The following is a 13,208-nucleotide window of genomic DNA, read 5'->3' as shown; positions in this document are numbered from 1 at the left end:
GAGGACTCTCAATGGGGCTCCACTTCCTACTTCCTGTCAGCCCGACATCACTTCCTGTGAGGTGGAGGGAAAGATGGGCGTTGCTAGCTTTCGGAGCATCCGTGCTCCTTCATTAGGCGGTCATTAGGAGCACGGATGCTCCGAAAGCTAGCAACGCCCATCTTTCCCTCCACCTCACAGGAAGTGATGTCGGGCTGACAGGAAGTAGGAAGTGGAGCCCCATTGAGAGTCCTCCACCACCACAGCACCATCAGACAGGCTGCCAGACAACAGCCTCCACGCACCACCGGCACCCTGCACCCCTCCTTTCTGCAACGGTATCCAGGACAAAAAGATCGATGATCCCATTTACCTACCGAACCGGCCTTTACTTACCTAAGAGTAAGTCACTATGTGTTTTTTTTATTAATAAACCTTATGTTTCACTAAGCTGGCGCTGCTTTCTTTTTGTTTATTCTCCTCAGAGCCTCTCCTTGCTCCAGCTGGCAGCCGCTTTCGTGGGCCCCCTCCCCCCTTCCACCTCATCCTTCTTTTTATATTTTTTTATATTTTTCTACCCATTTTTTACTTTCTATATTTTTTACCTCTTTACCTCATGGTATGCCACCCACCATCAGAGAGTGCCATGTAATCATTGACTTTTTTTATTTTGGCATGGGGTTCCCCTTAAAATCCATACCACACCTGAGGGGCCTGGTATGGACTTGGGGGGACCCCACACCATTTTGTTTCCTTTTTTATCTGTATTGCCGGGAGCCGACAATACATTACAGCAAGCAAGTTTAAATGACATTTTTTCCTTTAGAAATGCCAGTATTGCTGCAGCAGGCTACAAACATCACACAAATGCCACTTTACAGGCACATTAAGGGGGCCCCCAGGCACAATATTTAAAGGACTTTTCATTTTTATTGTTTCACTTTAAGCATTATTTAAATCACTGCTCCTGTAAAAACTATTGTTTTTTAAAAAAATGTTTGCATTGATTCATGTCCCCCAGGGCACTTTCCCAGGTCCCCATAAACTTTTTTGGACCAATAACTTGCATTTAAGCCTTTAAAATTAGGACTTTTGATTTTTCATGTTCGTGTCCCATAGACTTTAATGGAGTTTTCATGTTCACTAGTACATTTCCCTTGTTCGAGATGTTTTGGTGTGAACTGAATAGGGGGGTGTTCGGCTCATCACTAGTTTCCAAGCACTGAGCACCCTATATGCAGATAGAAAGTTTACATCATTAGGGTTTAAGATAAAAAACACAGGAATGGATCAGCAACTCTATCCCAAAAACAGAATTAAAAACAATTGCATACATTTAAAGGTTTAAACTGATCAATCTCGGAAAAGCGCCCATTCCTATACAGTGTGAATTTAACTCTAGTACTGACACTAATTGAGAGATAAGATGCAGCTCAGAGGGGATGATCTTGTGAAGTATCTGAAAGACAATGGAAAAACAATGGTGCAGGCTTTCATAGTGTAATAAATAAAAACAATTTGTTAAATAAAAGCACAATAAACACACAATAAGTGTTGCCCAAGTGAAGCAGTACATATTTGGCTTAATAGGATCACATTTGTAATCATTCCAGTGCCTCTGGCTGTGACAGAAGCGGCTTATCTGTAGCTGTGTATACAATTGTTCCCAGCCACAGCTCTCAATCTTGACAGGAATTCTGCAATGAAACACTGCTCTCTTCTACTCTAGAAATGGTCAGAACATGTTTCAAGGAGTAAACTGGTGGGGGAACACACTTTGCTGCCATTGTGCTACGTGCTGGGTGTCCATTGACCCCCTGTGCCTTTAAGGAGGGTTGAGCTACCTCCAGGCCCACCTGCCCCCTATGTATCCATTAGAATGCAGGTGCTTCCACTGTGGAGACTCTACTAGATTTACAGGAGTTCTGACTGCAGGTAATACAGGGTGCCGTGAAGTGGCCCTGCAGTCTACACATGCATTTTCAAATGTGTGCTAACTAAACACCTGTTTTTAACGCATACTGTTGTACAGGTTAATTTGGTTGTAAGCAGACTGGTTGGTGAGTTAAGCTGGGAATTTTTCTGGTTTTATGTTTCAAGGAGGACCTCATATTCCACAGCTACCCCCATTCAGAATCACTCTGCACAGGACATGGTCAAACAAGGAGTTATTTCTTCAGAGCAGAAACAAGTAGGAATCTGCAACAATGTTTGTTAAAATGCTTGCAAAGTACAATGATCAACCAGGGGGTATTGTTTTTTTTTTTTCTCAATAAAAGTGGAGTTACTGTTTATTACACAGTGCTATTTTAGTTGATTGCCAAGTGGTACAGGAGGCTGAGCAAAGAGATACAAAGGGGTATCTGTGATCCTTGGAAGAGGCAGGTGTGAAATTTCAATGTTTCAGTAGGTGTGTATTCGGGAGTGAAATATTGAAGTAGGAGGAGGGCAGGACTGCAGACTGTCAGTATAGTAACCCAGGAACAGGCAGAGGTTAGGGCAAGTGGCAGATATTAAGCATAATCTAGGGAAAGGCAGAGGTCAGAGCAACCAGCATCCAGTAAACATAATCCAGGGACAGGAAAACGTCAGAGCAGGTAGCAGACAATAAGCATACAGGTAACAAGGTCAGAACCAAGAGTCACAAGAACAAAGTGACGCACCAGTGTAGAAACAAATATTAAATGTTATTTTTAAAGAAAGTTCCTGAGATGCTCAGACCAATTCGAAGAGGGGGAACAGGCAGTACTGAGCAGCTGTCTAGCAACTAATACAGTATGTAGTCTGCTACTGGCCTGGTATATTACACGCTTTCTGAGAATGTAACAGTGACTAAACATGGAGGCAGAGATGGGCAGTAGAGAAGCATGTGTGATGCTCCTAATAAGGGTTTCAGCTTTTTATACTACTGAAATCTGGAAAATAGAGCACCCCGATCCTCTTCTTCTGTCACCATTCTGAGCACTGCTGTACTAGGAGTGCAACTGTACATGCCAATACACATTGTGCTAACACAGACACCATTAAAACAATTAAAAAAATCTATTTAGTAGTGCCTTCAATGTCCTCTGCCCAGCCCTACACTGCTAAAAAGTCTGCCAGTTAATGTCTTTCACACCATCAGTCCAGCTCTGTATTGCTTTATCGACAGTCTAAAACTGTCTGATAGCATCAAGAGAAGTGACAATCCGATGTTTTCATAGCCCTTATCAGTACAAAAGCATGAGACAATATGCAATCTAAACACTGTGATGGCTTCCTTTGAAGCTGCAGATGCTTTAACAGCTTATTATAGATGAAAAAATGTTTTTCCTCTATGTTTAAAGTGACATTAAAGACACATTTAAAAAACAAAAACAATAACAAACATGTCATACTTATTTGCTGTTGTTTGCACAGAGCAGCCTCGATCATCCTCATCTTTGGTTCCCCACCAGTGCTCATTGCCCCTCCCTCCTGCTGTGTACCCCCATAGGTGTGGCTTGGGCCGACCTCCGCTCTCTCCTCATTGGTTCACTGGCTGTGATTGGCAGTAGCAGACTCCCACTGCACATCGCTGGATTGGGCTCAGGTAAGTATTGGGGGGGGGGGGGCTGGGGGGACTGTTGCACACAAAATGTTTTTTTTTTTTTACCTCATGCAGAGAATACATGAAGGTAAAAAACTGTGAGCCTTTACAACCACTTTAATGCTTATGATTCACCATTGATACTTCTCTTCCTCTAAGCGATTAGCACTTCCATCTAGCAGCACTAGGGTCATTGGTTTGAATCCAAATCACAACACTACCTGCATGGAGTTTGCATGTTCTTCCTAAGCCTGAGTGAGTTTCCTCCCATACTCCAAAGACTTGCTGGTGGGTTAGAAAAAAGGAACTGTGAGGAATCGTGGGTTGGAAAACCAAACCACAGTTGATTCTTTCACAAGGACATATGACTGGACTTTCTAAGGCACATCATAGAATGAATCATGGGGGGGGCGGAGCAATGGCTGAGTGAGGACGCTCGCTAGGTGAACAGGTGCGCTCCGATCGGTCTCCTCCCCAGCAGCGCAGCAGCCCAAACTAGCCCAGCCTAGTCCAGCCTAAAAAAGAAGAAGAGTCCGGACTCTGTAGCACGAGGAGATACGGAGATACGGTACTGTCGGTACTGTCAGCGACAGGGGGGTCAGACAGCCCAGCACAGCTGTCCAGCGGTCCAGAGCATATATCACACTTACCGCAAGAGAGGAGAGGAGAAGGGACAGCGGCTTCGCACATACTCTGCATACCCTGCATTCCCTGCATACCGTGCATACCGTGCATACCACACTTGTCCACAGTACGAGGAGATAAGAGGAGGCAAGAGAAGACAGCAGCATTGCATGTACACACCCTGCATACTGTGCATACCGCATACCGCATACCATACATCGCCACAGTACGGAGAGACAAGAGAGATAGCGGCACTGCGGGTGGCGTGGAGCCCTGCACAGCGTACGGGGGATCCAGTGCACATACCACACATACCGCCCATACTGTGCATAACGCTTACCCGGTGCGTCTGTGTGATCCCCAGAGGTCAGATGAGAGAGGGCGGAGGTCAGAGATAGGGGATCCGGAGCCAGGGTCTCCTAGTGCATCCTAACGTGGGCATATAGCCATACAGCACATACAGCCTTAACACAGCCTGAACATAGTCTTTACACAGTGCTCCCTGGGCATATAGCTCTAGCACAAGAGTACAGCACAAGAGTACAAGAGCATAGCACAAGACCGGGACTTTGGGACTCTAGTGCGCATATTGCGCATAACGTGCATACCGTGTATACCGTGCATACAGCATACCGCATATAGCCATACAGCACATACAGCCTTAACACAGCCTGAACATAGTCTTTACACAGTGCTCCCTGGGCATATAGCTCTAGCACAAGAGTACAGCACAAGAGTACAAGAGCATAGCACAAGACCGGGACTTTGGGACTCTAGTGCGCATATTGCGCATAACGTGCATACCGTGTATACCGTGCATACAGCATACCGCATATACCGAATATACCTCAAAGTAGGATATATCTCAACATCAGGATACGGATACGGAGAGCCCAGTGAGACTGTGCGAACGGAACCTTTACACCCTAATCCGCCTCAGTGCGGACACGTTCAAGCCTAAGTGGAAAGACTATGAGAGGTGGCAAGCTGAAGAGAGGAAGAGGGGCTACCAGGATCACACGTTCAGTTGCAGCAGTGGCTGCTGCTAAGGAGATCAGCCGATTCTTCCAACAAGCCAACTCACTACCTATGATGGCTAGGTCTACAGCTGCGGCATCGGTGGAGATGCAGTACCCCCTGGACATTTCTCTGGTAAGCACACCTGATAAATCCAATATCTCAGATACCATAAATACTTGTGATTTATCTGTCTTGTCTGTGGGGGGGGTGCCAGGGGGGTTGGACATCGTAGAGCCCAGAGTGGATCAAGAGGGGACAGGCAAGCTCCCTAAACCCGTTTCCCAGACACAGACTCTCTCATCAGCAGACCCAGAGATCCGAGCGCTGCTGTTAGCGCTCCCTACTAGGGCAGATATAGAGGTGATGATGGGGCGGATGGAAGAAAACCATCGGAGAGAATTGCAGGAGCTCACCAAAGAGGTTCGCTCAGTATCCAATAGAGTGTCAGCTGGGGAATCCGCCACAGCAAATATGGAGATACGAGTGAAGGCATTAGAATCAGCACAGAAAGTGCAGGCAAGCTCAGCTATAGACCTACAATTACACCTTGAGAGTATTGAGGATCGGAGTAGGCGTAATAACCTACGGATCCGCGGGCTACCAGAAACTGCAGAAGCAGAAGATTTAACGGCAATTGCAACTGCTATCTTTCTTCAAATTACAGGCCCCGACATCCCTGAGGTAGTGCGGATTGATCGAATTCACCGAGGGTTAGGCCCACGCTCATTGGACCCTAATAGGCCATGAGATATAATATGTAGGATTCATCATTACCCACATAGAGAAAGCATAGTTCGGAAAGCATGGGAATTAGGAGATATTAACTTTAAGGGAGCTAAATTGAGGATACTCCCGGACCTATCGTGGGCCACATTGCAGAGGAGAGGAATGCTCAAGCCGCTATTGGAAAGAGCTAGAGCACAGGATGCTTCATATCGCTGGGGATATCCGTTTTCTGTAACTTTTCAGAGAGAGCGCCGTTTTTGCACTATGAGATCTCGAGAGGACCTACCAGCGGTCTTTTCCTTTTTAGAAGTCCCTGCTTTTGAAGTGCCCGATTGGATGATTTTTCTCCCTCGCCCTTCAAGAGGTATCGTTATGACAAAGAAAGGCAAAGCTCAAAGGGACCCTAAAGAAGGTAATAATGAACTAGGATGAAGAAGAGGTGAGGAAGAAGACCATAGCGGATGGGGCGGAGTTACTTTTCCTGACTCTGCCTTTACTCTTGTCGGATTAAGTTGGCTGGATTAGATTTTTCCTTTTTTTTTTATTTTTTTTTTTTGTTGCCCCTGAATTTCACTAATTTCTTTTCTTTTTGGTTTTTGGATGAGGGCCCTACCTCCCTCTTTTCTTTTTTGCCTCTCTACTGGGAGATGATCAAGTATTTTTCTCTAAATTGTTTCCTTTGGTTTTTCTTTTTTTGTGTGTTCTTCTCTTTTTTTTGCCTGCTTCCTACCAGGGTCCACTCTATAAGACTCTCAGATGGTCTCCTCACGGACTCTGTGGTGCTAATATTTAGTTTTTTTTTGCTGCAGCCAGGAGTACATCTAGGAGTTTAGTACACAGAATTTCCTATCAGTGACCATCATATAAGACCCTTAGAAGGACTCCCCATGAACCCGGTGGTTCTAATATCTGGGTTATTATGCAGACAGGAAAACATCTAGGAGTTTAGTATACAGAATTTCCTATCAGTGATCACATTATAAGACTCTTAGAAGGACTCCTTATGAACTCTATGGTTCCAATATTTTGGTCTTTATGTAGACAGGAGTACATCTGGGAGTTTAGTATATAGAGTTTCCTATCAGTGACCTACCTATAAAACTCTTAGAGGGACTCCTCATGGACTCTGTGGTTCCATTGCATGTTTTTTGTACAGATAGGAGCACTGACAGGAGTATAGTATACAGAATTAAAGAATGTAGAAAGGATAAAGGGTATAAGGGTATAATAAATATGAATAGGACTGTAGGAAAATAATGAAGTTACTGAACTGAAGGATACTCATAAGTTAAGAGCAACGAGGGAATACATTGAGGTTCATGGAGATGAGGGGATAGGATCAACGTTTCAGAGGCAGAAATGTAAGCGCTACTATGGGGTAGATGTCATTTGGTGTCAGGTGACATAAGAGTCAGGTGTTGGTGAGGGAAGGGGGAGACGAAGGTTTTCCCTCCCCCCCTCATCCAACATATAGGGGTTATAAAGGGATTAATGCTAGCTACTGTTACACTGACAGATATAGCATAGAGTATGATTCCGTCTCATAAGTTTATTAGCATTGGTTTTAGACTAAGTTGATGAAGACGGATATATATATATATATATATATATGTAAATGCTTACGCCAGTTTACCTCACACCTGTATTGTGGGTGATTTCTGGTATAGATAAGTGTAGCTAACGGGGAAAGAAAATAAATAATCCCCCCCGGTTTTGTTTTTTGACCTCTTGGAAAAATTATTATTATTTTTTTTTTTTTTTCCCCTTCCGAGTTGACCAACAGGAAGGAGAAAGGAAATATTTGGAGATTACAGGGGAAATACACCTCCTTTCCCTACTGTACTACCTATCTTTGCTTAGTATAGGCAAAGGGGAAAGGGGGGAGAGGGGAGGGAGGAGGGGTGTACTTCTAACAGGGGAATATATATTGTTGCTGGGGAGGAGTAGGAGGGGGAGCGCCCTCTAACGGCTATTTTCTCCCAAACCCCCAAATAGGACAGTGCGCAAAGGGGGGGACACTTGATTGTAGCGCACAGTGCACGTTAGTGCTAACACTGTAGGGGAGTCGTTTTGGGTTGAGGGTGGGGTTTTTTTTTTTTTTTCTTTTCTTTACACTTGTGTGTCTACCATGGAGGAGATTAGGGTACTATCACTGAACACTAAAGGACTCAACCAACCAGAAAAAAGACGACTGCTCGGGGAGGATCTGAGACGTATGAAAGTGGATATAGCTCTGATTCAAGAGACTCATTTTAGATCTAATAAATTCCCAATTCTACAATCCAGACATTTTCCTCATGTGTACCACTCTACTAATGAGGAATCTAAGTCTAGGGGAGCATCTATTCTTATCACAAACAGATTACCCTGGATATACCGAGACTCTATTGTGGACCCTAGAGGTCGCTTTATCTTTGTAAAGGGCCTGGTAGGGGAAGCCTTGATCACAGTGGTATCCCTATATGCACCAAATTATCAGCAAGATTTATATTTATCGCAGATGTTGGATAAACTGGCAGATTTTGTAGAGGGACAGTTGATAATGGGTGGAGATCTAAACATCTCGTTAGTACCCTCGATAGATGTCTCTTCGGGATCATCCACGACGGCTCCTAGAGTGCATAAGGAAGTGTCCCGCGCCCTTAACCGGGCGCAATTGATGGATGTGTGGTGGCTCTTTCACCCGTCAGAACGGGATTACACTTTTTTTTCTCCACCACACCAGGTCTATACTAGACTGGATTATTTCCTGATTCCACATGCACAACTACACTCAGTAATCGATACCTCTATAGGCAATATCACATGGTCAGACCATGCCCCCGTGCTCCTTAGATATTCGCTAGGGAGGATGACATCAAACCCCTCAAAGGTATGGAAATTGAATGAAAGTATACTAGAAAGTCCGGGGGTGTTAGCGGAAGTAACAGAGGCCCTTAGGGAATACTTCAGGATCAATGATACGGATGATTGTAATACTGGCCTATTATGGGAAGCTCACAAACCCGTCATACGCGGTATACTGATCAAACATGGGGCACGCATTAAAAGGGAGAGAGAGAGCACCCTCCAGTCGTTACTGGTTAGGCTACAAAAAGCGGAAGCATGCCATAAACACGCTCACATCAAATAATATGCAGGAGCTGGTTACTATCCGCCGACAGATTACGGACATACTTCAAGACAGAGCAAAAAAGGGTATCCAAAGAGGAAGGAAAATAGGATACGAGGTAGGAGACAAATGTGGGAAGGCATTAACAAACGCAGTACGTGACCTTAGGACTTCATCATATATTACGCAGGTGAAGAATAAGCAGGGTAAGAAACTAGTAATGCCAATTCAGATGACGCAGGTTTTTCGTGAGTTCTTTAAAGATCTCTATAATCTCCCAGTTGCTACCCTGGATTTAGTCCAGGCGAAGGAATATATTGCGAACTCAGGGATGCCTCGGCTATCCTTAGAGGTGACGGAAAAACTCGAGACACCCATAACACAATCAGAAATACTCCAAATTATTAAATCGATGAAACCAGGTAAGGCGCCTGGACCGGACGGGTTCACTCAGTTTTATTATACCTCTTTTTTTTCAGAACTAGGCCCCTATTTAGAAAAACTTTTTAACACCGCCAGAGAATGACCAGCCTTTCTTAAAGAAACTCTGAAAGCACATATTACATTAATCCATAAGGAGGATAAGGACCCAGCAGATTGCAGTAGCTATAGACCGATCTCCCTCTTAAATTTTGATTTAAAAATTTTCACAAAGTTACTGGCAGCACGATTGTCCCAACATGTACAACCGCTGATACATTTAGACCAAGTCGGGTTTATTCCTAATAGAGAGGCTAGGGACAACACAATCAAGACCCTTAACCTAATTCATATTGCCTCTAATGCCCGCAAACCGGGAATTTTCTTAAGCACAGATGCCGAGAAGGCATTCGATCGGGTCAATTGGGATTTTATGATCGCAGTACTGAGGCATGTGGGCCTGGGAAACAATATGCGGAATTGGATTTCGGCATCCTATTCCATGCCATCTGCACAGGTTAAGGTAAATAGTTTTCTTTCAGATCCCTTCCCCATTAGCAATGGGACACGCCAAGGCTGCCCCTTGTCACCCCTTTTATTTGCGTTGGTTTTAGAACCCTTTCTATGTAAAATACGAAGTCACCCGGATATCGGTGGTATCCTGGTGGGTGGGGTACAACACAAGATATCAGCATACGCGGACGATCTGCTGTTTTCATTAACTAACCCGATGATATCACTACCTAACTTATTGCAGGAATTTGACATATATGGGAAATTTTCAAATTTCAAAATTAATTTTACCAAGTCTGCGGTGATGGGAGTACATTTAACTATACCCATGCGAGAGTCGATCCAAAAGAACTTTCAATTTAAATGGCCGGAGCAAGCTATTCGCTATCTAGGAACTAATATACCAACTAAATTAAGTCAGCTATTTAATTTGAATTATCCTCCACTTATGGCTATGACACGGATACTGTTAGAGAAATGGCAGAAGGGACTACACTCGTGGTTCGGGAGGTGTAATCTTATCAAAATGTGTATCCTCCCAAAATTTCTATATTTATTTCAAACTCTACCATCTCAGATCCCATTGAAGTTTTTTAATCAGGTAAATACCCTATTCTTAAAGTTCATCTGGCCACATGGGAAACCACGGATATCAAAAAATTGGCTGAGCCTTCCGAAGAGAATGGGAGGGATTGCTTTACCTGACATTAGGAAGTACTATCAAGCCGCCCATCTAGGTAGAGTGGTAGACTGGGGCTGCCACTTTAAAGATAAAATATCAGTTCAGATAGAGCAAGCACAGACCCCTGTGGCGCTGAGTAGGACCCCCTGGATGTGGAGGGAATGCCCTTTGGCATTGAAATCACATCCTCTGATAGGCGCAACACTAAGATTGTGCGAGGCAATTCAACTTAAACAGAGGTTATTCTCAAGAGACTCCCCACTTTACCCAATCTTAGGTAACCCTAAATTTGAGCCAGGATTATCTTCCAGTAGCTTTATGCGGCTGTGTAGAGCCGGCTTTTTTCAGGTAACACACTTCCTGATAGAGGATAGATGGCCTACACTATTAGAACTGACAGAAACACAGGGCCCTTACACTCTATCGGTATGGCAGGCTTTACAGTTGCGCCATTTTTTAGGTTCGCTCTCACCACCAAGTACTTATATCAGAACTCTCACGGAGTTTGAGGATTACTGCTTTAGTCAAGGCCAGAAGAAGGGTACTCTGTCATATATGTATGGCCTACTGGTTACCCCTCAGACTCAACCGGTCTTACCCTGGATTCGTATGTGGGAGATTGAGATGAGTAGAACATTCTCACCAGCCCAAATTAAGAAGATGCTCGTACTAACATTAAGGTCCTCCCGATGCACTAAATTGCAGGAAACAAGTTATAAGATTATGTTAAGGTGGTACTACACACCAGCTAAACTGCATAAATGCTACCCGGAAGCGTCAGAGGCATGCTGGCGTTGTAACAGTGCAGAGGGAACTATGTTCCATATTTTCTGGGCTTGCCCCCGATTAAATCATTTCTGGTCGGAAGTCCATAGGATTATTCAGAAATTTACTGTACACACGATTCCAAATGATCCTGCTTTCTTTTTATTGAATATGTCGGATCTTCCGATGTCAGTTTTTCAAAAAGGCATTATTGGCCATCTCCTTAGCGCAGCGAAGTCTTGCATACCCTCAAAATGGAAGCAAAACTCACCCCCCACGGTTTCGAGTTGGATACTTAAAGTGGAAGCAATCAGGAGGATGGAGGAGTTAGTATGGGCATCTAAACACAAACATGAGAAATTCACTTTACTATGGGGAGGCTGGGATGGATTTGTGACATCTGAGGAAGGAGCCTTACTAATGTGCAGTCGGTAGAGTATGTTGTTCGGTTGGTAGACTGGTCTCCTCCATGGTGATAATAGTGTTGGATTTTGGAGGTATGAGGGGGTTTTCCCTCACCCGTGGGGCTGTTTCCTTTTTTTTTTTTTTTTTTCTTTCACAGGTTAGGGGGGGAGGGGGGTTTAAAGCAGATATGGGTTAACATGTTTTTCTATTTGAATACATTTAAGAATATGAAAATGTTGATAACTATATTTGTGTTGACGGAACGTGCTTTTGTTTTTCTTTTTCTGGTGATATTTTGTAACACATCGATTGTAACGTTCAGCAACGATAAAAAAAAAGAAAAAAAAAAAGATTTAAATACAAAAAAAAAAAAAGAATGAATCATAGCGAATCATATAATTAAAAAAGTTTGTTTATTGATGACAACTAACATAAAAATGAGGACAAATGAACATACTTTCCTCATTGGGACATACAACACATATAACTGGCAATGAGACAGTATTAAAATCGAATAACCCAAGACTATTTTTTACCCATATATAGTCAAAAGACCATGGAAAAAATGTGTGGTTTATTAATAATTTCACAATATTAAATACAGTATATATTATATAATTATATCTGCTCTTTGGGTCAACGCGTTTCGCAGCGTGCTTCTTCAAGACCACAATTTTACATCAGAGATTTCTTGAAATAGACAAAATATCAGTTAGAATGAAACATAATTGAAATTAAATAATTTGCACTATTGTTAGCGCTCTCTCCTCATTGGTTCACTGGCTGTGATTGGCAGTAGCAGACTCCCACTGCACATCGCTGGATTGGGCTCAGGTAAGTATTGGGGGGGGGGGGCTGGGGGGACTGTTGCACACAAAATGTTTTTTTTTTTTTTTACCTCATGCAGAGAATACATGAAGGTAAAAAACTGTGAGCCTTTACAACCATTTTAATGCCTATGGTTCACCATTGATACTTCTCTTCCTCTAAGCGATTAGCACTTCCATCTAGCAGCACTAGGGTCATTGGTTTGAATCCAAATCACAACACTACCTGCATGGAGTTTGCATGTTCTTCCTAAGCCTGAGTGAGTTTCCTCCCATACTCCAAAGACTTGCTGGTTGGTTAATTGGCCAATGTCTATGGTGGCCCTAGTATATATATGTTTGAATGTGAGTTAGTGACCCTAGATTGTAAGCTTCTTGAGGGCAGGGACTGATGTCAGTGTACATTATATGTGTAAAGCACTGCATAAATTGACAGTGATATATACACTACAGTAAGTACCTCTAATAAATAAATAAATACAACAGAAAAAAATCCAATCAATGTACTAATTTAAGGCTTGTGAAACTAAATGCTTTGGCACTCATAAATATGCTTCACAAACAGAT

Source organism: Pelophylax lessonae (genome assembly GCF_965119305.1).
Source record: "Pelophylax lessonae genome assembly, chromosome: 7".
NCBI classification, from domain to species: domain Eukaryota; kingdom Metazoa; phylum Chordata; class Amphibia; order Anura; family Ranidae; genus Pelophylax; species Pelophylax lessonae.
Note: the sequence above shows the minus strand (reverse complement) of the source record.